Source organism: Canis lupus, chromosome 5 (genome assembly GCF_048164855.1).
Source record: "Canis lupus baileyi chromosome 5, mCanLup2.hap1, whole genome shotgun sequence".
Lineage (NCBI taxonomy): Eukaryota > Metazoa > Chordata > Mammalia > Carnivora > Canidae > Canis > Canis lupus.
Genome location: NC_132842.1, coordinates 42,917,302 through 42,940,294, shown reverse-complemented (window position 1 = coordinate 42,940,294; position 22,993 = coordinate 42,917,302). Strand labels below are relative to the sequence as shown.

General features: G+C 36.9%; 1 pseudogene; it reads right to left on the bottom strand.

Annotated features, from left to right (window-relative positions):
- LOC140634474 (uncharacterized) overlaps window positions 1–21,208 on the bottom strand; it is a 33,141-nt pseudogene extending 11,933 nt beyond the window's left edge.
- Between the last annotated feature and the right edge of the window lie 1,785 nt (window positions 21,209–22,993).

Genomic DNA, 22,993 nt, shown 5'->3' with positions numbered 1-22,993 from the left:
ATCAGTATAAATGGTTATCACTTATATATAATCAGTAAAAAAATATAAAAACTTGACCAAAGACAAGGCATCTGGGTGGCTCAGTTGGTTAAGTGGCCACCTTGGGCTTCTTGTCAGGATCCCAAGACTCTGATCCAGCCCTAAGTAGTTATCTTAATCCTGGGGCTCCCTGCTGAGCGAGGAGCCTGCTTCTCCCTCTCCCTTTGTCCCTTCCCCCTCCTCACTATCCCCCACCAATCAACCCTAACCTTCCCCCTCTCCTCTCCACCATAAAATGAAAATTATTAGTTATTTCAAAAGAACACTGCATGTTTGTGGTTTTTAAATGTACCTGTATAGTTATGTATCTCTATTGACTTGTACCTGTCACTATCCAAACATTCAGCAGTGATAACATCTACTATGACGAATGCAGTAACAGATTTATACTGCTAAGAAAAAGTTGCCACATGCTAGTTTTCTTTAACAATGCTGATTATCACAATGATAATACCTAGTATAGGAGAAACATTGGAAGTGGAAATCTAGAGACATGAACCACAACCTTGGCTACTAATTACAAGTCATCTGGCCTTAGGCAAGTTGCATTGTCCTCTTAGAAAAGAGATTACTCATTTATGCCATATTGAGTATAGACCAAAAACTCCTAATTTCAAATAATGACAATAATAGTAATTTTGTCTTGCATGATGCCAGAAATGTCTACAAAAAATTGCCCCATCCAATTTCTTTGAGGAAAAAGAAGCTCTAGGCTATTCTTTCAGAACAGGGAGGCATGGCTACTATCAGGGTGGACATGTGGTCCAAGGGTAGCCAATTCATAGGCTGGGTATTCTCTGCACAAGGACTTTGGCACAATAGGGGCACTGGGTATTATTTTAGCTAACTAATCGCCCTGCTGGAATTTGAGTAGTGTAATATGGAGAGAATCAACATACTGCTAAATGGAAAAAGAAATAAGATACAGAAAAGTAGCTGAGGCCAGGACAGTGGTGTCAGAAGAACTAGTGAAAGGGATGGCAAGAAAATCCATTGCTCCCAGAGATGAAGGCAGGTGTTCTAAGCATTGCAAATATACTGACACATTTCTCTACAAAGTATGGAATTTAGAATTGTAAAATTACCTAACTACCAAAGCATGTGCAATCCCTTTATGACTATGCACTGACTAAATGAAATATCAAACCTTAAAAAAATTCTGGCACCTTGTCTTTGAAGGTCCCTGAAGCACTTTCTCAGGCTTTCCTATTGGATCGTTTATTTGAACTGCTTTTGGTTGTGAACCAAAGCTTTTCCAGGCTCCCTCCTTCTTTCTTCTTTCTTTCTTTGATTGTGATAGAAACTATATAATATGAGGTTTACCATCTTAAAACATCTTTAAGACTACAGTATTGTTAACTATAAGCACAATGTTGTATCGCAGATCTCTAGGACTTTTCCATCTTGCAAGACTAAAACTCTGTATCCACTGAACAACTCCCTGTCCCCCCACCCCACCCCCTGGCACCCATCATTCTACTTTCTGTTTCTGTGAATTTCATCATCTTAGACTCCTCATATAAGTGGAAACATGCAGCATTTATCCTTCTGTGACTGTCCTGTTTCACTTAGCACAATGTCTTCAAGTTTCATCTATGTTATAGAATGTGACAGGATTTCCTTCTTGGGATGAACCAATATTCCATTGTATGTATACGCCACATTTTTCCCTCAAAAAGACTCAAAAACTTATGAGGGATTATTATCTCCATTTTAAAATTTGAAACTGAGGTTCAGATTCTTATCTCAAATTACAAAATTAGACAGTGACATAGACTGCCTTCAAACCTAGAAATGTGTGACCACAGAGCCCAGGCTATTGTGCTGTCTTCCAAATGTAAAATTGCAACAGGTTGTTATCCCACACCTCTACTGAAAATATTAAAGTGATATTTTTCAAAATACTTCCATATCTTTAGCCAGTACCTTCATATTTTTGTTCCAATGTGGGAGATAAATGAGAAAGGTATTATCATTTCCATTTTGCCGATACAGAAACCTAGGATCCCACCCAATCTGGAGACCATATAAAGCAAACCATTGCAGAGGAAAGGACACATGCTTGTCTCTTCCACTTACCAGGTATATGAACTTCTGCACTTTACTAATAAGGAGTTCCTATGTCAATAATGATATTGATCTCATAGAATAGTGCAAGGATTAAAATTAAATGAAATCTAGCTCTATAACTGACAAATAAAAGATGTTCAATAGATGATCATTCTTTTCTTTTTTTCATTTCCAGATCCCACCCACCCTTTTAAAGAATTAAATCACACTCTGTTTAATATCCATCAAATTCTCCAAGGTCAAAGTATAATGTGAAATGCATGAACTATGATTCATCATATAGTATTTCCTTAGATTTAAAGAGTGTCATTTTATCCAGGACTACTCATGTCTATTTCTGCTCACTTGCTAATTTATTTCCACCCCACCTTCTTCTACAAAGCATTTAAGGCATAGAACTCAACTCAGATCAAAGTGCCAGGATATAATCATGAGGAATCATTCTTTCAGTGGTTTCCTAACTTAAAAACTCCTTGTAGAAAAGGAAAAGAAGGACTAATCTGAAAGCCAGATACATTTAGAATTGAGGACAATTTCATCATCCAAAAAGCTGGATTTCATGAAAATTGCCTTCTCTGAGTCTCAGTTTCCACTTCTGTGAATTGAGCAGGATTAGTTGATTTTTCATTTTTCTCCCAACTTCTATGATGCGATGTTTTTATGGGAGTAGAACATCCATTAGGGAATCTAGCCGCTACCTTAAAACCAAAGTGGAGAGGAGTTCCAGCTGTTGCAAGACTTCCTGTCCACCTGGGAACACTCCCTCCCTGGCCTCCTCTAGCATATTGACTTGATCACCCATTTGACGCATTATTTTAATGATTAAATTATGAGTTGGTTTTTGTTTTTATAGGTGTGTAGTTAACAGAGAAAACACATAGTTAACAGAGCCTTATACATGTTCATAACTACAATATCTAATAGAGTAAAGACAGTGAATACTTACTTGCTGATAAGGGAAATTTCTTTTTGTATTCTTTCAGATTTAAAACTTTAAATAGTTTAAGTCTGTTTACAATTGCACATTCTCTGGTTCACACAAAATAGTTTCTGTCATTAATGTTGTCTCCAGACACTGTAAAACCTTTTCACCTTAACTATTATGTTTGATGCCTCCAATAGTCTCAAATCTTGCACAGTGATCTACAATCTACTACTGATCTACGTTCCTATAACATTTATAAGCAGGGAAGAATTGCAAGTGAAAAAATATGGGTTTAAAATTAAATCAGGTTCTTGATCCAGAATTCACTATTACCAGCCATTAAAGCAACAAAAAATTATTAAAATTTCTGACTCTTGGCTGAGATTATTCTATAGTTATCATGAGGGTTGATTAGATAGTATCTGAAAATTTCTAGGCTATAATAGGTACTCAATAGATGGTAACTATTATTAATTCCACAAAATATTAAGGTATGTAGATTAGGAAAAAATCTTTTCACAGATATGACTTTCTATGTAGAAAATACAAATAAACAGACAAAAAATAAAAAAACCCGTCTTAGAACCAATAAGTGATTATGGCAGAGGTGCAGGATACAAGATTAATACGCAAAAGCCAAACACTTTTCTATATTCCAGAAATGAATAAATGGAATTTTAAATTAAAAACTCAACACTATTTATATTAGCACCCAGAGAAATGAAATACTTAGGTCTAACTATAACAAAATATGTACAAGACCTATACGAGGAAAACTACAAAACTATGGTGAATGAAATTAAAAAATTAAATAAAAAGATATCTCATGTTCATGAATAGGAAGACTCAATATTATCAAGATGTCAGTTCTTCCCATCTGGTCTACAGATTCAATGCAATCCAAATCAAAATTCCAGTAAACTATTTGTGGATATTAACAAAGTGATTCAAAAGTTTATATGAAGAAGAAGACCTAGAATAGCAAATACACTGTTGAAGAAGTAAAACAAAGTGAAAAAAAAAAAAAACAAGTTGAAGGAGTGATGCTACCTGACTTCAAAGCCTACTATCAAGCTACAGTAGTCAAAACAATGTGGTACAGTAATCAAAACAAAAGAACAAATAGATCAATGGAACAAATGGGGAGCCTAGAAATAGACCCATGTAAGTATGGGCAATGGATCTCTGACAAAGGAGCAGTGGCAATACAAGGAAGCAAAGATAATCTTTTAAATAAGTGATGCTACAGGAGTGTCTGGGTAGCTCAGTTGGTTGGGCTTCTCACTCTTGATTTCAGCTCAGGTCATGATTTCAGAGTCTTGAGATCAAGCCCCATGTCGGGTTCTGTGCTGAGCACAGATTCTCTCTCTCCCTCTGCTCCTCTCATTGGCTCATGCAATCAATCAATCAATCAATCAAATAATTTAAATAAATGATGCTGAAAGAACTGAATATCCACAAGCCAAAAATAAAAACAAACAAACAAACAAAAAAAACGAAAAAAAAAAGAACCAGCCCAAACATCTTAATATAGGCTTTATACTCTCACAAAGATTAACTCACACTAGATTACAGATATAAATGTAAAATGATGCAAAACTTTATATAAAACTCCTAGAAAGTAACAGCAAAAAACCTAGATGACTTTGAATGGGGATGACTTTTCATTTTTATTTTTTTAAGATTTATTTATTTATTTTAGAGAGAGAGCAGGGGAAGGGGTAGATGGAGAGGGAGGGAATCCTCAAGTAGACACCCTGCTGAGCACGGAGCCAGACTCAGGGCTCATTCATGAGATCATGATCTGAACTGAAATCAAGATTTGATGCTCAGCTGACTGAGCCACCCAGATGCCCCTGGAGATGACTTTTAGATACAGCAGCAATGTCATGATTCATGAAAGAAAGAGTTGATAGGCTGGAGTTCATTAAATTAAAAATTCATGCTCTAGAAAAACAAGAGAGAGAAAAGACAGGCTACAGACTAGGAGACGTATTTGCAAAACATGTCTGATAAAGAACTGTTATTCAAAATATACAAAGAACTCTTAAAATTCAACAATAAGAAACAATACGATTTTGGGATGCATCGGTGGCTCAGGTGGTTAAGCATCCAACTCTTGGTTTCAGCTCAGGTCAAGATCTCAGGGTCATAAGATAGAGCCCTGTGACCTGAGCTCAACACAGAGTCTGCTTGGGATTCCTTCCCTCTCCTTCTCTCTCTCCTCCTCACCCCTCTCGCACTCGCACACATGCTCTCTTCCTCTCTCTAATGAACAAATAAATAATATCTTAAAAAAAAGAAACAATCTGATTTTTAAATGGACCAAAGACCTTAACAGACATCCCACCAAGGAATATATATAGAAAACAAACAAACATATAAAATGATGCTCCATATCATATTACATTGGGGAAATGTAAATTAAAATACCAAAGCACGTAACTATTAGAAGTGTCAAATTCTAGAATGCTGACACAACACCGAATGATGCTAGGATATAAGCAATGAAAACTCTCATTCATTGCTGGTGGGAGTGTGAAATGGTACAGTCATTTTGGAAGACAGTTTAGCAGTTTCTTACAAAACTAAAAACACCCTTATCATATAATACCTCCTTTGTATCTACCCAAAAGAGCTGAAAACTTATATTCACACAAAAACATGGACATGTATATTTATAACAGCTTGCCAAAATATGGAAGCCACCAAAATGTCCTTCAGTAGGTGAATGGATAAATAAACTGATATATCCAGAAAATGAAGTATTATTTAGTCTAAAAAGAAATTGGATATTAAGCTATGAGTAGATATCAAGAAATTTTAAATACATATTACTAAGTGAAAGCAGTCAATTTGAAAAGGGTAGGTACCGGGATCCCTGGGTGGTGCAGCGGTTTAACGCCTGCCTTTGGCCCAGGGCGTGATCCTGGAGACCCGGGATCGAATCCCACGTTGGGCTCCCGGTGCATGGAGCCTGCATCTCCCTCTGCCTGAGTCTCTGCCTCTCTCTCTCTCTGTGTGTCCCTGTGTGACTATCATAAATAAATAAAAATTAAAAAAAAAAAAGGGTAGGTACCGCCAGATTCAATTGTATGAAATTCTGGAAAAGTGAAAATATGGATACAGTCAAAAGATACAGTGTCTGCCAGGGGTAGGGGTGGGGTTAGAGATGAATAATTAGAGCACAGAAGATTTTTAGGGAAGTGAAAATACTTTGTATGATACCATAATGATGGATACATGTCATTACACATTTCTGAAGACTCATAGGATGCTCACAATATAAAGAGTGAACCATAATGTAAACTATGGGCTTTGGGTGATGATATCTTATGCTTATCAACTGTAACAAATGTTCCACTCTGGTAGGGGTACTATGCATGTGGAAGTTGGCAGGGGTTATATGGGAAATCTCTGTACCTTTCCCTAACTTTGCTGTGAACCTAAAACTGATCTACAAAATAAAGTCTTGATTTTTAAATCTTACCTTATGATTTCATCCACAAAAATCTTCTGGTGACTTCTCTCAGCCTCAGAATCAAGATCTTCCCATTCATCTTTGTTTTTCAAAGACCATATAATTTGTGTGTGGCTTACCTGTTGGAATATATGGGAAAATGAGTCCTTTGACCTTGCCAACCTCGCTTTTGAATACATCTTCTCCCTCCATTTGTCACCATAGGAAGATTGAAGATTTTAAAACTAGTCACTGACAGAAAAACTGAGATTGAATACAGACTCTCTTATTTTATACCTCTAGGATCTTATGGATTTCACTTAACCTAGCTCCATCTGTGGAAAGGTGATGGTAATGTAAAGATTGCTGCTAATACCTATATTGTTTATAACTCAGGGCCTGGCACATGGTAGACACTCAATAATTGGCAGTGATGTTGATAATGAGGAAGATGATCTTCTGGCCACTGAACAGAGATGCAGAAAGTAGAAAAGTTTCTCTCTTTCAAATTGTAACCGAGTTTTAACTAAATCAATATTGACTTATTCAATCCACACATGTTTTTCCCTAACTACCACACAGACTGACATCTGAACCACATATTCTATCTCATGTTGTTTTCATATAAATAAAATATTCACCAATCAGTTGTCTTATAGATTGTCAACAGAATGTAATGACTAGAAGGATAGATTCTGGAAGTAAATTGCCTGGACTTATATCTGTCACTAACTATGTAAGCTTGAACAAGTTACTGTATCTCTCCTTGCCTCCATTTATTCATACAGAAATCCTGGATAATAACAGTAGCTATCTCTTACTTCAATAATTAAAATTAAATAAGTTAGCACATGTATAAAGTACTTAGAATGGTTCCTGGCAATCATAAGCTCTCAGTAAGTATTTGCTATTATTATTATTTCATCCTTTGTTCTCTTCGATAACCTTCTCACTAGCACCCTCCCAAAATATTTAGCATTAGCTGACCACAGAGAGGGTCCTGAGTATTTAATGACTTGAAATAGGATGTAATTTGGATTTACAAGGCTTAGAAAGAAAGACACTGACAAGGCTGGAAGAGTTTGTGGAAACCCATACAGCTATTTGAAGTGCAGTATGCAGAGTCTGTAAGTATTTCAAATGCATATATTAATCTGTAATCTAACATTTTTATGCCAGTGATATAACAGACCAAATTCACTAATGTAACCTACAACTTTAATGGTTGTATAGCTCTATATACAAGAAAATGATAACTTTTTTTTTTTAAAGATTTTATTTATTTATTCATGATAGTCACACAGAGAGAGACAGAGAGGCAGAGACACAGGCAGAGGGAGAAGCAGGCTCCATGCTGGGAGCCCGAGGTGGGAATCGATCCCGGGTCTCCAGGATCGCGCCCCGGGGCCAAAGGCAGGCGCCAAACTGCTGCGCCACCCAGGGATCCCAAGAAAATAATAACTTAAACATATACCAAAAGGAAAATGGAAAATAAGCCACAGTGTATTCGCAGTTCAGCTATTTAGACTTGAGCACACCAATCTCAGAGCCCTAACTGTACTCTCTGTTAACTATCCTACCTATCCTTCGCCTACATCAGGGAATGTATTTCTGAAGCCAAAAACCTGTCATTCTTATCTAACTCCTTTCTACCTAATCTTCCAGTAAGCCCAGTCAAGTTTTCCTCTAGAACATGCCTGCCTCTACACTGTTACCTAAACCAAACCATCTCTCATAATGACTGCTGCTCTAGCATCCTCATCAGTTTCCTGGCTCCCATTTTGACCCCCATGCCAGTCAATTTTCCATACAGGGGTCTGAGATATATTTTAAAAATACAAATCAGATCAATTAAGCCACCTTCTCAGCAATTCTGATTGTTTTCCATGAGATCTCACATTGGAATTAGATCCGACTTTCAGCTCTGCCCTAAAAAATGCTAATGAATCTTTCCAGTTCAGCTTGTACTATTGTTTCTTCTCACTTATTATAATCTATTACCATCAGTCCTTTTCCTGTTTCTCTAGCATGCAAGCTCATTGCTACCTTAGAATCTCCTATGAGCTTAACATTCTACCTAGAAAGCTTGCTTCCCAGGTTGTGAGGGGTTCACTCTCATACAGGCCTCAACTTAAATATCTTTTTTTTTTTTCAGACAGACCTTTCTTTGTAACCAAATCTAAGCAGACCCTCCATCTACTGCATCCCCAATCCCACTCATTTTCATGACAGTTTATTTTCTTTGTAAAATAATCAGTAACTGAAATCCTTTTGATATCAATCTATCTACTTCTTCACTATTTGTCTTTCCACTAAAATACAGGCTTCATAAAGCAAGGATCTTACCTGAAAAGAACTCTTTCTCAGATTTTATTCCCTGAAGATTTATTTCATGATTATTGCTATTGTTATTATCACTGTCATTATTATTTATTGTGTGACTTGAGAATTTCCACTTGGTTTCCTCTATTTCAGGGTAAAAGTAAGAGCATTCCCTAATATAGGACATAAAAAACGAACATAGTTTCTTCTAATCATTTTTTCTTATGTTCCCATTTAAAAAAATAATGAATCCATTAATTTGGTGCTGATGATGTTTATTTTTCCTTAGATCTTCTCATCCTTGATCACATTCCTAGATCTCTTTTTATACATTATAATTTTTCTATAGCAATAGGACTCAAAGTATCATTTGTATCTGTGTCAGTTATCTCACCTATTGCATCTCATTTAAATGCCCTCTACAACCTGAAGAGGTGGGCATTATCAGGCCTGTTTCGTGAATAACAGCTAACATTTGTTGACTGATTATTTCGTAGCAGGCATTGTTAAAAGTGTTCTTATGTTAACTTTCATGACAAGTAACATTTTATAGGTCAGGAAGCCAAGGAAAAGAGAAATTTATTAACCTGTATAATATTGTACAGATATTGTTAATGATAATGTCAGAACTCAAACCAAATTCATCTGACTCCAGCCTCATTTTTTTAACCTCTATCACTTACACATATGAAAAAAATTTCCTTTCAGAGAGTTTAAAGAATTTGAGATTAAGTGGCAGAACATGGTTTGAATGAAAAGCACAGACTCTAAACCATTAAACTATTTTGCTCTCCCAATGATATTTAGTGCCTCAGTCACTACTGTGAAATGTTTTATGACTAGGCAAGTGGTTAGAATCTGTTTCTCATCCCCTAGACCAGTGGTTGCTATTTACATTCACCTGTCCCACTCCATTCTCTATCGGAAGTTTTCCTCTTCATAGGATTGATTAACAATTCTGTGGCTGTTCCCTACCCACTGCTTATGCCCACCTTTGTTCCAGCAAATGTGAATACATAGGACTGGCATGCAAAGGAAGTTCAATGAAACAGTGTAGATGCAGGTCAGGGTTCACAACCATCCTACACGAAGCTCTACCCACATGCTGGGCCCAGTGAACACTCTGCATATGTTCTCTATTTGGCTCTCCACAACAGTCTGGTGAGGGAGCTAACCTTATCTCCATTTCCAGGGGGAAGAAACAGACTCAGAGAGTTTGAGAGTTGCCCAAGGTCACACAGTAGAAATGAAACACCAAGATTTGAATATAAGTTTTCCTAACACAATGGATGATTCTTAAACTCTTTTTTTTTTTTTAAGATTTTATTTATTTATTCATGAGAGACACAGAATGAGAGAGAGAGGCAGAGACAGGCAGAGGGAGAAGTAGGCTCCATTCAGGGAGCCTCACGTGGGACTCATCCAGGGTCTCCAGGATCACGCCCTGGGCCAAAGGCAGCACTAAACTGCTGAGCCACCTGGGTTGCCCAACTCTTTTTTTTTTCTTTTAAAGGTTGTATTATTTTTTTTTTTTTTTTGAGAGAGAGAGAGAGAGCAAGCGAGAAGGGGGAGGGGCAGAGAAGGAAGAAGAGGGAGAGAATCTCAAGCAGGCTCCTCGCTGAGCACAGAGTCACAAGTGGGGTTTGATCTCACAACCCTGACATCATTACCCCAGCCGAAACCAAGAGTTGGATGCTTAACCAACCAAGTCACCCAGGTACCCCTTAAATTCTTCAACACTACACATAAGGATTTCTAAATGAAATCAAGAGGGAGCTTTTCACTAGAGTTCTATTCTAAGCCTGTTTATCAACAACTTTTAAAAGTATAATATGGGCAATTCAACTTAGTAAGTCACACAGAAAAAATGCTGAATAGGGGAAGAGCCAGAAGTCAGTGAGGGTATCTTGAGATAGAACGTGGTTTCTGTCCTTACATAACACAAGTGCATAGACTGTTCCCAGCCCAGACATGCAACATGAAAGCTCTCATTGGATTACACATTGAAAGGTGTCATTCCCACTGTTGTTATGGTATCATGGCAACTTATTCAGGTCAGAATTCCTGCATTTTAATTCTTGCTTAACAGTGGAAAGAGTGTCTCACTTACTGTCAGAACTCAAGCACTTAGAGTCGATTTGGCCCAACCCTTTTCATTGTATTGATGAAGAGACTGAAGCCCTACTGACATTAAAACACAGGCAGCAATTTGGATGAATCTTAGACATTATGTGGAGTGAAAGAAGCTAGATACAAAAGACTACATGGCCACCATGTAATGTTTTTATACCAGAAAACTAGAGTAGAATAAGCCTGTTTGATAAAAAAAAAAAAAAAAAGACTACATGGTAATTATATACATGGTATATAATTCCTTTTATATAAAGTTCCAGACAAATGAGGCAATTCTGTAGTGATACAAGTTCACACAATGGTAGCCTCTATCACTGGGGAAGGATGGGAGAGGAAGGTATTGACCATAAAGAGGCACAAAGAAACCTTTAAGGTAATTTCTATACTTTGATCTGAAGAGTAATTACACAAGTGTATGCATTCATAAAAATGCATCAAACTGTACACTTACGATTCTCAAATTTTAGTGTATAAAAATTTTTATCTAAAAAGAAAAAGAAAAAAATAATAGCCTGTATACTAAGAGACCTGTGGAAACCTCATCTTTTATTGAATAATACTCAGAGACCATTTTGTGGTGTGCAGAGAATTATATTTAGGATTACAGATCTGGAAAATCATTCTGTAGAACAGGGAAGAAATTTACTCAAGATCATGGACTAATGAAAAAGCTAAGTTTGGATTTTATATTTCATGACATAATGGTTTAGAAATACCTGGAATCATAAAGAATTTTTGATGGAGGCCCTTTCCATACTGTGGAAAAGTGCAGTAGAAAGGGTATTGAGTCTGAAGGCAGATAATTTATATTTAAAGGTCAACGTCACCATTATTTGTATAGATTGCAATGTCTGGCACATGGTAGGCATTCAATTTATTTTGAAGGGTGTGTGTGTGAAAGGATGATTGAATGAAATATGATCAATAATTTAACCTCTGAATTTAGGAACAATAAAAATAAAAACCTTTTATATATTCTAAAAGAGTAACCTTCAAAGTATGTTCCATGCAAGACTAAGTATTAACAGATCATACCATCAGGAAAAAAGCTTTTTAGAGTCAATCTAAATGTGGTTTGACAATCTTGATTTAAACAAATTGATAACTTTGCTTAGCTGCAGGACTTCTGTCACATAATGTACATGCAACATCTTGAGAGAAAAAGTAGGTATAGAGCATTTAAAATTTTTTTAAATTAATAACTTTAAAAGATGTGATTCCCTAAAGTTAGATATATTTGTGGGTTTATTACATAAAAGAAATTAAACATGACCACAATGATATAAATGACTGGAGAGAGGAAATGAAAATATATTATTGGGCACCTGGGTGGCTCAGTGGTTTGAGCATCTGCCTTTGGTTCAGGTAGTGATCCTGGAGTCCTGGGATCGAGTCCCACATCGGGCTTCCTGTGGGGAGCCTCCTTCTCCCTCTGCTTATGTCTCTGCCTGTCTCTGTGTGTCTCTCATGAAATAAATAAAATCTTAAAAAAAGAAAATATATTATTTTAAGGTTATTACATGATGAATGGTTGGCATAATATTTAATCATAGACTGCAAAAGCTTAAAATGTATATTAAAAACACTAGAGTAAAACTTTAAAATTTTTACAAAAGACAACTCGTAAACAATGGTGAAGCAAAAATGGTATCATAAAAACAGAAGGAAAATGAGAAAGAGGGAACAAAAAACAGAAGGAAAACATAAAATATATAGTAAGATGGCAGATCCAAGTCCAATTATTATCAATATCAATTATCACTTATTAATAAAACAAAAACACTAATTTGAGAAAACATTTGCACTTCTATGTTCACAGCAGCATTATTTACAATACCAAGATATGGAAGCAACCTAAGTGTCCATCGGTGAATGGATAAAAAAGATACGCACACACTGGAATACTACTTAGCCATAAAATAGGAATGAAATTTTGCCTTCACCACAGCATACATGGACCTAGAAGATAATATGCTATGTGAGAGAAGTCAGAGAAAGACAAATACCATATGATTTCACTTACATGTACAATCTAAAAAACAAAACAAATAAACAAACAACAAAATAGTTACAGACTCATAAAAAAAGCTAGTGGTTGTCAGAGGGAAGAGAGACACAGGGATAGGTAAGACAAATGGAGGGGATTAAGAAGCAGAAGCTTCTAACTACAAAATAATTAAGTCATTGGATGAAAAGTATAGCATGGGAAATACAGTCAATAATATAAAAATTTTGTGTGGTGACAGATGGTGACTACCTTTGGTGAGCTTTGTGTAATGCATAGAATTGTCAGATCTCTATGTTGTGCACCTGAAACTAATAAATGTCAACTACACTTCAATTGAAAAATAAATTTTAGAAGTGTTTAGAAAAAATTTTTAATAAAAAAATGTAATGCCATCTACAACACCATCAGAAACAAAAATGTTAGGAATAAAAATAAGGAAAGATGTACAAAAGCTCTATATTAAAACTATCAAATAAAACTTGAAAATAAATGAAAGAATACTGAAATAAATGGAGATATACAACATGTTCATGGATATAGACTCAAAATTATAAAAATTTCAAATGTTTCCAAATTTAATGTGCGAACTTAATAGCATTCAAAATTCTAGTAAGACACTTTGTAGAAAATGAGCAGCTGAATTTATGTTACAGATGAAAATACGAAGGGCCAAGAGGAGCCAGGTGATCCTCTGCAAAGATACTGAGTATGGGATATCAGCAATAAGTGGAAAGTCACAAGTGATGATACCAATCATTTCCTTCAAACTCTAAACTTCATATTTCTTTAAAAGAATGAAGCTCTTGGGGATGAGAGTTGACCTCAGAAGACCTAGGTTTTCACACTGGGCATCTTTATTTACTAGGGGAAACAACCTTGGACAATCATTTGACTTCTCTAATCAGTAAAGTGAAAATCATTCCAGCTTTCTCACATTATTGGAATGAAGACAAAAATGTACATATGGAAGCATTTTGAAAATTGTACCATATATATTTATTACTGCTTTTATTACTTGAGGAATTGTACTTATATCAGGAAGATGACACAGAAAGAACTAGATAACAGAAGCTATTTTTGGAGCTATTAAAAATATCTGAGTGGGCAGGAGGCAGCTGGAACTCTCAGGTGGAATGGAAGTGGGAATTTCCTGAGTTGTTATCTGAAGAAGCAAAGAGCTTACCAAACATGGTAGAAGGCAGCTCAAAGGAAATACCACCAAATAGAGAGGTTTCTTGGGATTCTGAGGACTCTTGCACGTGTTGGCACTATACTTGACAGATACATAGCCAACTTGGCCATATGTGACAGAAGAATCAGTTAAACAATTGGGCCAGAACATGAGTATAGAGGTAGCGGGAATAATTTTAAAGAACATGGTATCAGTAAGGCAACATCTTAGAGAATTAGTTATTCAACATAGCCAAGTTTTCTAAACAATTCAGAATTTACCCCTTACATACAATATGGCTTAACCATGTCTGGGGAAAGGGAAACATTAAAAAAATCTATACATACACATTTTGCCTCCTTGAATAAAAAATAATCCTCAAAATTTAACCTGCCCTTGACAACTCTATAAAATACAGTTACACCCTTTGGATTTTATCAAGATACATAGGGTTGTCTGCCCTACACTGCTTTATCCCCCAATTTACATGTCCCTTGAGTACTCCAAAAGCTTTCCTTGTGGATTTTCTACCTTAACAACCTATAGGGCACAGCCACGCTCTGGCCCTCATCATTACACGGATATTCTCCACCCCTAACATGCAAAACTCGAAGTGCCCTTTCTGATCAGATTATCTCTTATATTTAAGAAGTGAGGCTCTAAATTCAGGCACATCTAACTTTGAATTTCAATTCTTCTACTTCCTATTTCTCTGAACCAAGGCCATTTATTTAACTTCTTTCTGCCTCAATTCTCTCTGTATGGTATATTTCCTGCCATGTACCCACTGCGATACCTGATAAAAATCAGATGCAAGGTGGGTATTTGTCAAGTAAAAATGAACACTACCCTCCTTAATGTCATAGAAATGCCCATAAATTTCAATGAGTCTTCCTTTTCTTCACGTAGAAATACATCTATAGTTTTCGTCAGCCTTTCTGTTTCCCACTTTGCCTTAGAAGGATGACGATAATTCTCCAGAGCTAATCACCCACCTCACGTCTATTCCAAGTACTCCCACATTTTCAGTGCATTGCCTTTTCAAATTCCCCTGTAATATTCTCATCACAGCAGGATGTAATTCCTTTAACCCACTAACATGCTTTATCTTTCTCTGTAAGTTACTCCCTCAGTTTTCCCTTGCCTCTTGTCTTCCCAAGGTCCTTCAAAGGGCAGTGTCTACTTATGGCTTCCACTTCCTTGCCTCTCCTTCATTCAGCATTCACCAACTCTAATTTAGCTCCTCTCCTACTGTTGTACTGAAAATTATTGAGTATTAGTTAGTTAAAGGTACATTCTTTTTTTCCATTTTATTTAATTTCTCATAAAAATTTGACATGATTGGGGGTACCTGGGTGTCTCCATTGGTTAAGCATTCCGACTCTTGGTTTTGGCTCAGGTCACGATCTCAGGGTCATGAGATCCAGCCCTGAGTCAGGCTCCCCCCTTAGCATGGAGTATGCTTGAGATTCTCTCTCCCTCTCCCTTGCTCCTCCCTCTGCTCATATGCTTGCTATCTCTTCCCTCTAGAGTAATAAATAAATAAACCTTTTTAAAGGATTTGACGTGATTGCTGCATCTCCCTCTGAACCCTCCGCTTTTCAATTCCATGCCACTACTCTCTTCAACTATGCCCCTACCATACTGAACATTCTTTCTCAATCTCATTTATTTTTCCTTCCTTTACTGCCCAGCCCTCACACGTCATATGTCTTACAATTTAATTCCTGACCCATTAAGTTTCAGCTCCCTGACATCAATCTCAAATCATTGTCTCCATCTCAGTGTCCCCCTTCATGCAAACTTCCAAACTTTTCCACCAGTCATTAATACTCACATATCCAAAACCAAACTCACTATTTCTTCCTCACACCCAAGTCTCCCCCTCTTTGTTCCCTATAGTTAGAGCTTCCCCTCCCCAGCTAAAAATGTAGAAGTTATTTAAACATCTCTTTATCTAGCTACATCTAACTGGTCACAACATCTTATTGGTTCTATCCATAAAATCCCAAATCTATGCCTGTATTTTTAACTTCATTACTATTGCTTGTATGTTTGCTCACCTGCTCTTATTCATTCAAGGTGTGACTCCTGACTTTCCCTACGCAAACCTGACCTTCACCTGCAGTCTGTCCTATTACAATGAATTACACCGCCATTCTCCCAGTTAATGATGGCAAAAAAATAGCATTTGTCTTTCATTTTCCACTTCTCTCAATGACCACACACAACCTATCATCTATTCTTGAAGATCCATGAACTAATGATCATGAACCAATTAATATGACATTCTTTCTACCCCTACAACATCTTTAGGTCAGGCCACCAAGGTCTTTCATCTAACTTTTGAAATTTTAATCTACTTTCACTCCTACCTATAACCCCCCTTCAACTTATTCTGTATGTACAAATTGTCAAAGTATAAAAGGCCAGATTGCATTGTAAAAAGTTAATCCTAAACCTAATCATAATTTAGACATATTGAATACATGTCTGGCACAATTGGAGTGCTTCGCACATGTGAATTAACTTCATTTTAACACCCTTGTGAGATCCAAGAGTAAGAGAAGTAAAATAGGTTGCTTAAGGCCAAAGACCTAAATGAAATCAGGTCATGTGTCTCCTTTCCTAAGCAATCATCCAACATATTTCCGTTACATTTATAATTAAACACAAATTGTTTACTGCAGCCAACAGTGATCTCATCCTGGCCAGCTCTTCATCTCCATCATGTGCTGCTCTCACCTGTTTTTGCTGGGCTCTGATTGCATTGCCTCTCTCTCTCTTTCTAAGATACCACAAACTTGCCTAACTCAAGAGTTTTGAATTAGTTCTTTTATCTGGAAAGCTCTTCTGCCTAATTCTTTCCATAACTTACTCACCTCAGCTTTCATGTTTAAAATTAAATGTCACTGTTTTCCTGAAAAACTTAAAGGCTCTAAAATAAATAAAGGCCCTGATTATTTTTTGTCAAAGCACCATCTGGATTTCTTTCATGGCACTTATCGTATCTATAACTATTCTGTTACTTTATTGTTTACATACCTATTCCTTCTCTTCCATTACATTATAAATTCTAGAAGATCAGGAACCATGACTTTTTGTTTAACATTGTAGGTTTAGCACAACACTTGATACAGTCCCCAGGACAAGGAATATGCTTAGTAATAATTGTTGAATTATTCATTTGACAATTCACATTTTAAAAATCTGCTTAAGTTCCTACTATGTTCTACATGCTTATAAATGATGATCAAAGTGGTTTACAAATATGTGGCCTTGTTCAGAAGTAGACAAATAAATAATTACAAAATTATGTGGCACATGCCATAAAAAGGCATTTGTAGGAAGAGAATAACACCATCTTCCTAAAAGAAGACAAGGAAGGCTTCATGGATAAGCTGACACTGAAATTAAATAAAAAGTTCTCATATGGTTGAAATTGTGTTCCTCAGGAGACATTTGGCAATATCTGGAGACATTTTTTTATTGTCACATTGAGAGAGAGAGAGGGATTGCCACTGGCATCAGGTAGGTTGATACCAGGGACATTCTGCAATGCACAGGACAGCACTCCCAAAACAAAGGATTAGCCAGCTCAAAATTTTAATTGTGTCAAAGTCAAGAAACTCTAGATTACCACCATAGCTTCCTATCTTTCCAAAAACATTCACTCTACCCTCAGGTGCCATTAGCTTTCTAAAATATAAATCTATTTATATCATGCCCAATTCATAATGTTTTCTGATACTTAATATCTAAAAATTTATTGATCTATTACCTCATGCCAAAGTCTTCACAGCGATCTTGTGAGGAAGGCATTACTGCCTCCATTTTACAGACAAGGAAACTAAGACTCAGGGAAGGTAAGTAACAAGTGATGGCTTTCTGTGCCTCTAGAAAAACACCCTGGCCCCTTGGCTTACCGTGCAGTCTGATTCCAACCTTATTTTCCAGTGTTATTTCCCAATAGTCTTCTTAAACATAAACATTTAATCAATTACCAATTACACATTTGGAAATTACACATTTCCAAAAACACTTTGGAAAACAACAGTATTCAGAAAAGCTGAAGATCTGGGTACCACATGAGCAAGCAATGCGAGTCCTAGATGAACATGTCAGAGATACTCTCATACCTCCACACTAGGGGACATGTACAAGAACATTCAGATATCAGTTTTCCCAACCAAAAAAAAAAAAAAAGGAGAGAAAAAATAAATCAATATGCATATCCATCCACAAGAGCTTTACATAAGTGAGTTGTGATTTACTCATGTGACAGAAGAGTACAGAGCAATTAACATGTGATATATAGAGAAATGAACATATCAACATAGAGAAAACCTTACAAAAAATTAAGAAAAATGCAAGTGGCAAGAATATAGTGTATAGTAACATTTATATGCAGTTCAAAACATACAAAAATCTAAATGAATTTCCCAGATGTCATATAAGGAACAAACTTATATTTGTATATATAAAAAAAGCAAAGGAATCACAAACAGCACATTCAGGATTGTGGTTATCTTCGGAGGGAAGAGAAGACATGAGATCTTGGAGCTTCAGTATATTTGGTAATATGCTACTTCTCAAGATGAGAATTCACTATATTCTTTTTATTTTATATAAGCTTGGTCTTTGTATATATTATTAGTATTGCTATTATTATTATTTATATGTAGTAATGTTTAGGTTTATACCATATAATCATTTTTTAGTCTATATTTTAGTTCTTGTGATGTCTTTTGCCTGAAATGACCTCTCTCTTTTTCTACCTGGTGGAATCATACTCTTTTTAAATTACTGTGGAAATGTAGAGGGAGAAGTTTAATTCAGGCTGGGTAGCCAAGGAAACCCAGAAAGTAGATGTGGAATTTGAAGTAGGTTTTTAATTTTGAGAAAAATGAACAGAGTGAAGGGAATGAACAGAGAAAACCCATTCAGGGCAGAGAAAACAGCTCGAACTAGAGCATGATGGACAATCACAAGCTCAAGATTCCAGGATGGCAGAGTAGAGGAGTAATGACAGAAGATGGGTTGGAAATTTAAGAGACATAATGAGACATTTCAAATGTCATTCCATTCCAATATCCTAATGAGAGAGCCACTGAAGATTTATACCATTAAAAAAAGCAGAGAAATGTTTTGCGAAAAGGATGATGAAAGTAGAACAAGAGGATAGAGTGGAGTGGGGAGCAGGAGAAATCATCTGGAGGCTATGGTAAAATATAGAAGGATCTGGACTGACATGGACTAACTGGGGACAGAACATACTAACAACATGAAAAAAGCACTGGAGTTTTTAAAGGAGTTATCTCTAAACTTCTCAAATTTAAGTACCATATCTCAAAAAATTAACCAAAATAATCTCCCTTTTGCTAAAGATATTCTTGGAGATGAAATCAGTCACACTAACACATTGCATTGACTCAACAAGATGCACTGAAAAACCTTTATTTTCTGGAAAGAGTAAGTATGGCTTCCCAAATGCTTACACAACTTTCTATGAGGTATCACATGTTTCCACAGTAGGCCTCAGAGTTGGAAGGGTCAAAGACATGCAAAGCTGGACATGGTATTAGAGATTAAATTCATTTGACTGACGAGGAAATAGACACCTGGAGAGGGGAAGTACATTTATCCAAGGTCACAGGACAGGTTATTTTACCCCTTCATGAAGGTAGGTATTTATTGAACTCCTACCTTGCACTAAGTACTGGTTGGTACCTAAGCCAGGTATAAATTCCAGGTCTCCAAATTCTCAGCTTTGGGCTCTTGTGCTGCAACATGTACAGCCAAGCATTTAATAGCAAATTGTTATTATTTTTTTAATAGCAAATTAATTCGCCAGGGACAAACTTCAGTTTATATTTCAGTAACTAAAGTCCATGGTCCACCAGCCCTGGAGTCCGGGACCCTAACCTAGCCCTACCAACTGAGAATCTCTAGGGAAAGGGTTATAAAACCTGCCTTTTAACAAGCTCCTCAGGTAATTCTCATTAATATGACATTCAAGAAACACAGCTTTAAGGGAGTATATAGGAAAAAGCAAGGGTTAAGAGCCTTTGTTTAATTTAGGAAGCAAACAGTTAATACTAGTCAACATATCCCAGAAGAGGAAAGAAACTGATCCTCTAGTCCAGATTTATGGTTATCTCAGAATCTGACCCACTGATTAACCATTTACTTACAAAGTATGCTTTACTGTTTGTAAGTGCTTTCCATAAATTATCTCATCTGGTCAAAACAAAAACACTGCACTCTAATGGCACAATTATTTTCTTTCTCCTATCAGGAGAAAATAGCTCAGGAAGGTTAAGTGGCTTGCAGAAGGTCCCATAGCTCAGAGGCCAAAATTTCTTTGACTGCATCAGAATTTCTTCATTTGGTAAGTAAAGGAATTTTACTTAATGAAACTTAAAATTCTCTGTATAACTAGGACATGTGTGTGCTAGTGTCTATCCATGTGGTTTCATTCATTGCAGGTCAAAGTCTATGTTTCCTTTAAAAAAAGCAGAGGAAAAATGAAAGCCCAACATCTCTCACCAAACTAAAACACTGAAACCACTGGAGGATAGAGTATCACATGATAATCCCGTCTTTGGTGCTTCAGGAACTCACTCCCAGGCCTGCTATCTGCCTATGTAAATCTTTTCCCCAGCAGGTACTTCCCTGCAGGTGTCTGGATGACATCACAAGCCTATTTCAATAGGCTTGCCTACTATGTTCTTTCTCCTGGAAAGAAACGGAGTCCACATTCTTTCCGCTAATACTAATACTTTCTTACATAAGTTTAGCACTTTGTAGTTTTTAAAAGGTCTTCAGAATCTTTTTATCAGACACTAGCTAGTTCTGGGTTACTCTGTTCTTCTACTAGCTGTTGAGATTTCCAGGCTCCTGATTCAGATCCACCCCAGCCTAACACTGTCAGGACTCCCCCTGAGGCACTCTTCATATTCTCCTTCAGCCTTAGGGGCCTGGGCAGCTAACCTGACTTCCACTTGACCTCAGGTCTTATTTACCCGAAGACATTGCCAGCCCCTTTAAGCTTGGGGATTTGCACTGCTTTTTCTCCATCTCCCCACAGCCCAGAACATTAGGTGAAACATAGATATGTGCTCATAGAGTTCTCTGACTCTGTCACTTGACCAGATGCCTAAATAATATCGTCTACTTCCTCCCATAGTGCTTGTCTTTGTCCATGAGAAACCATTCCCTGAAAATTTAACATTAAACTCCCTTCTGGGTAACAGCTTAGTGATAACAGCTATACAATTTACTGTGTCTGGGAGATGGCTAAGTGCATTATATGTGTATCTCACAACAGTACTGCAGGAAAAGTATTATTACTTTCATTTTACAGATAAGTGAAATGAGGCCACAGAGACTAAATACTTACTCAAGTTGCACAGCTAATAAGCAGAAAATGTGAAATCAGGTCTGTGAAACTTAAAGAGCCATGCTTTTAACTAGTCATTTAGGCAGTCTAGCTTAACTAACTACCTGCCTCTCACTCTTCCCTTCTTGGGAACATTGAACAGTGTTGGCTGGCTAAACTTCCCAACCAACTACACCAGCTGTAGTTGAGTCCCTGCCCACCACTGTCCCATCCAAGTGGGTGGATGAAGTTCCAAGTTCCAGCCTCTCCCAGTCATTAAATCCCACTGGAGTTAACCAGGCTATGCTTGGAATTATGTGACATGTCATCTTATTTGACCCTCCCAAAAGCTCTGTGAGATTGACATCACACGGATCATAAATCCCACTCTTTAGTTGAGGGTGGCTAAGGCACAGATAATTTGACTAGTCTGGGTTTAATCCAGCTTGCAAGTGGCAAAACCATGAAACTCAAGTTTCAAACACCAAAAACACTGTATGTCAAGTAACCCTCAAACACATTTAAGTTAGGCAAGGAATACAGAAAATTAAATGCACTGAGTCTGATCCATCACTATGTTGAAGTGCATAGAAATTCAGTTCTGTATAATTGCCTGAGGCTAAGATGTCATCAGCCTCTTCACCCTTACTCACCACCACTTTGTACCACATTGGTCCATATGGTAGAACAATAATCCATTCAGTATATGAAGTAGCCACATCCAGTGTTCCAGAGTGTATGACCCAGTAGCTTTGAATAAAATTATATAATTAATGGAAGGAGAGGAACAAGGAATGAAGCAACAGTGAAGTAATATCCCAGGTAAATCTGGACAGGAATCAGGAAAAGAAAGATTGTGTTAATGGTATTGAAAGTTTACTATGATAAAATAAATTTTCTTCCTAGAGTACCCTGGGTTTCCCCAACAAGTTTTGGCTAAGCCACATCAACATTTGACATTTCCCTAGAGAAGCAGGATCAATCTCTACCACTGAAAAATGGCTAGTGAATATGGAGGCTTCTATCTAACCCTTGCTATTTTTTAACTGGAAAATCACAAGGGAAACAAAAAAAACCTCCAGAAGCCACTCATTCTGTGCTCTTGTTTGGAGATACAATCACCTCCATTCAGCTCCTGAGAGTAGTATAGAACCTTTGAGTAGGAAAGGCCTCAAGGGTCATCTCTCGTAACTCCCTCACATTACAGATGATGCAATTGATGCACAGAAAGAATAAATGACTTGCTCAAGGTCATATGGTGAGTCACTGTCAATGCTGGGCATCAGCATCCAGTGTGCTATTCCTTCCTCTCTCTAGTTATGCAATTGAAACTTTTTTTTTTCTTTCTTTCTTTCTTTCTTTCTTTCTTTCTTTCTTTCTTTCTTTCTTTCTTTCTTTCTTTCTTTCTTTCAAGGGGGCAGAGGGCGAGAAATAGAAAGAATCCCAAGCAGACTCCTTGATGAGTGCAGAGCTGGATGTGGGGC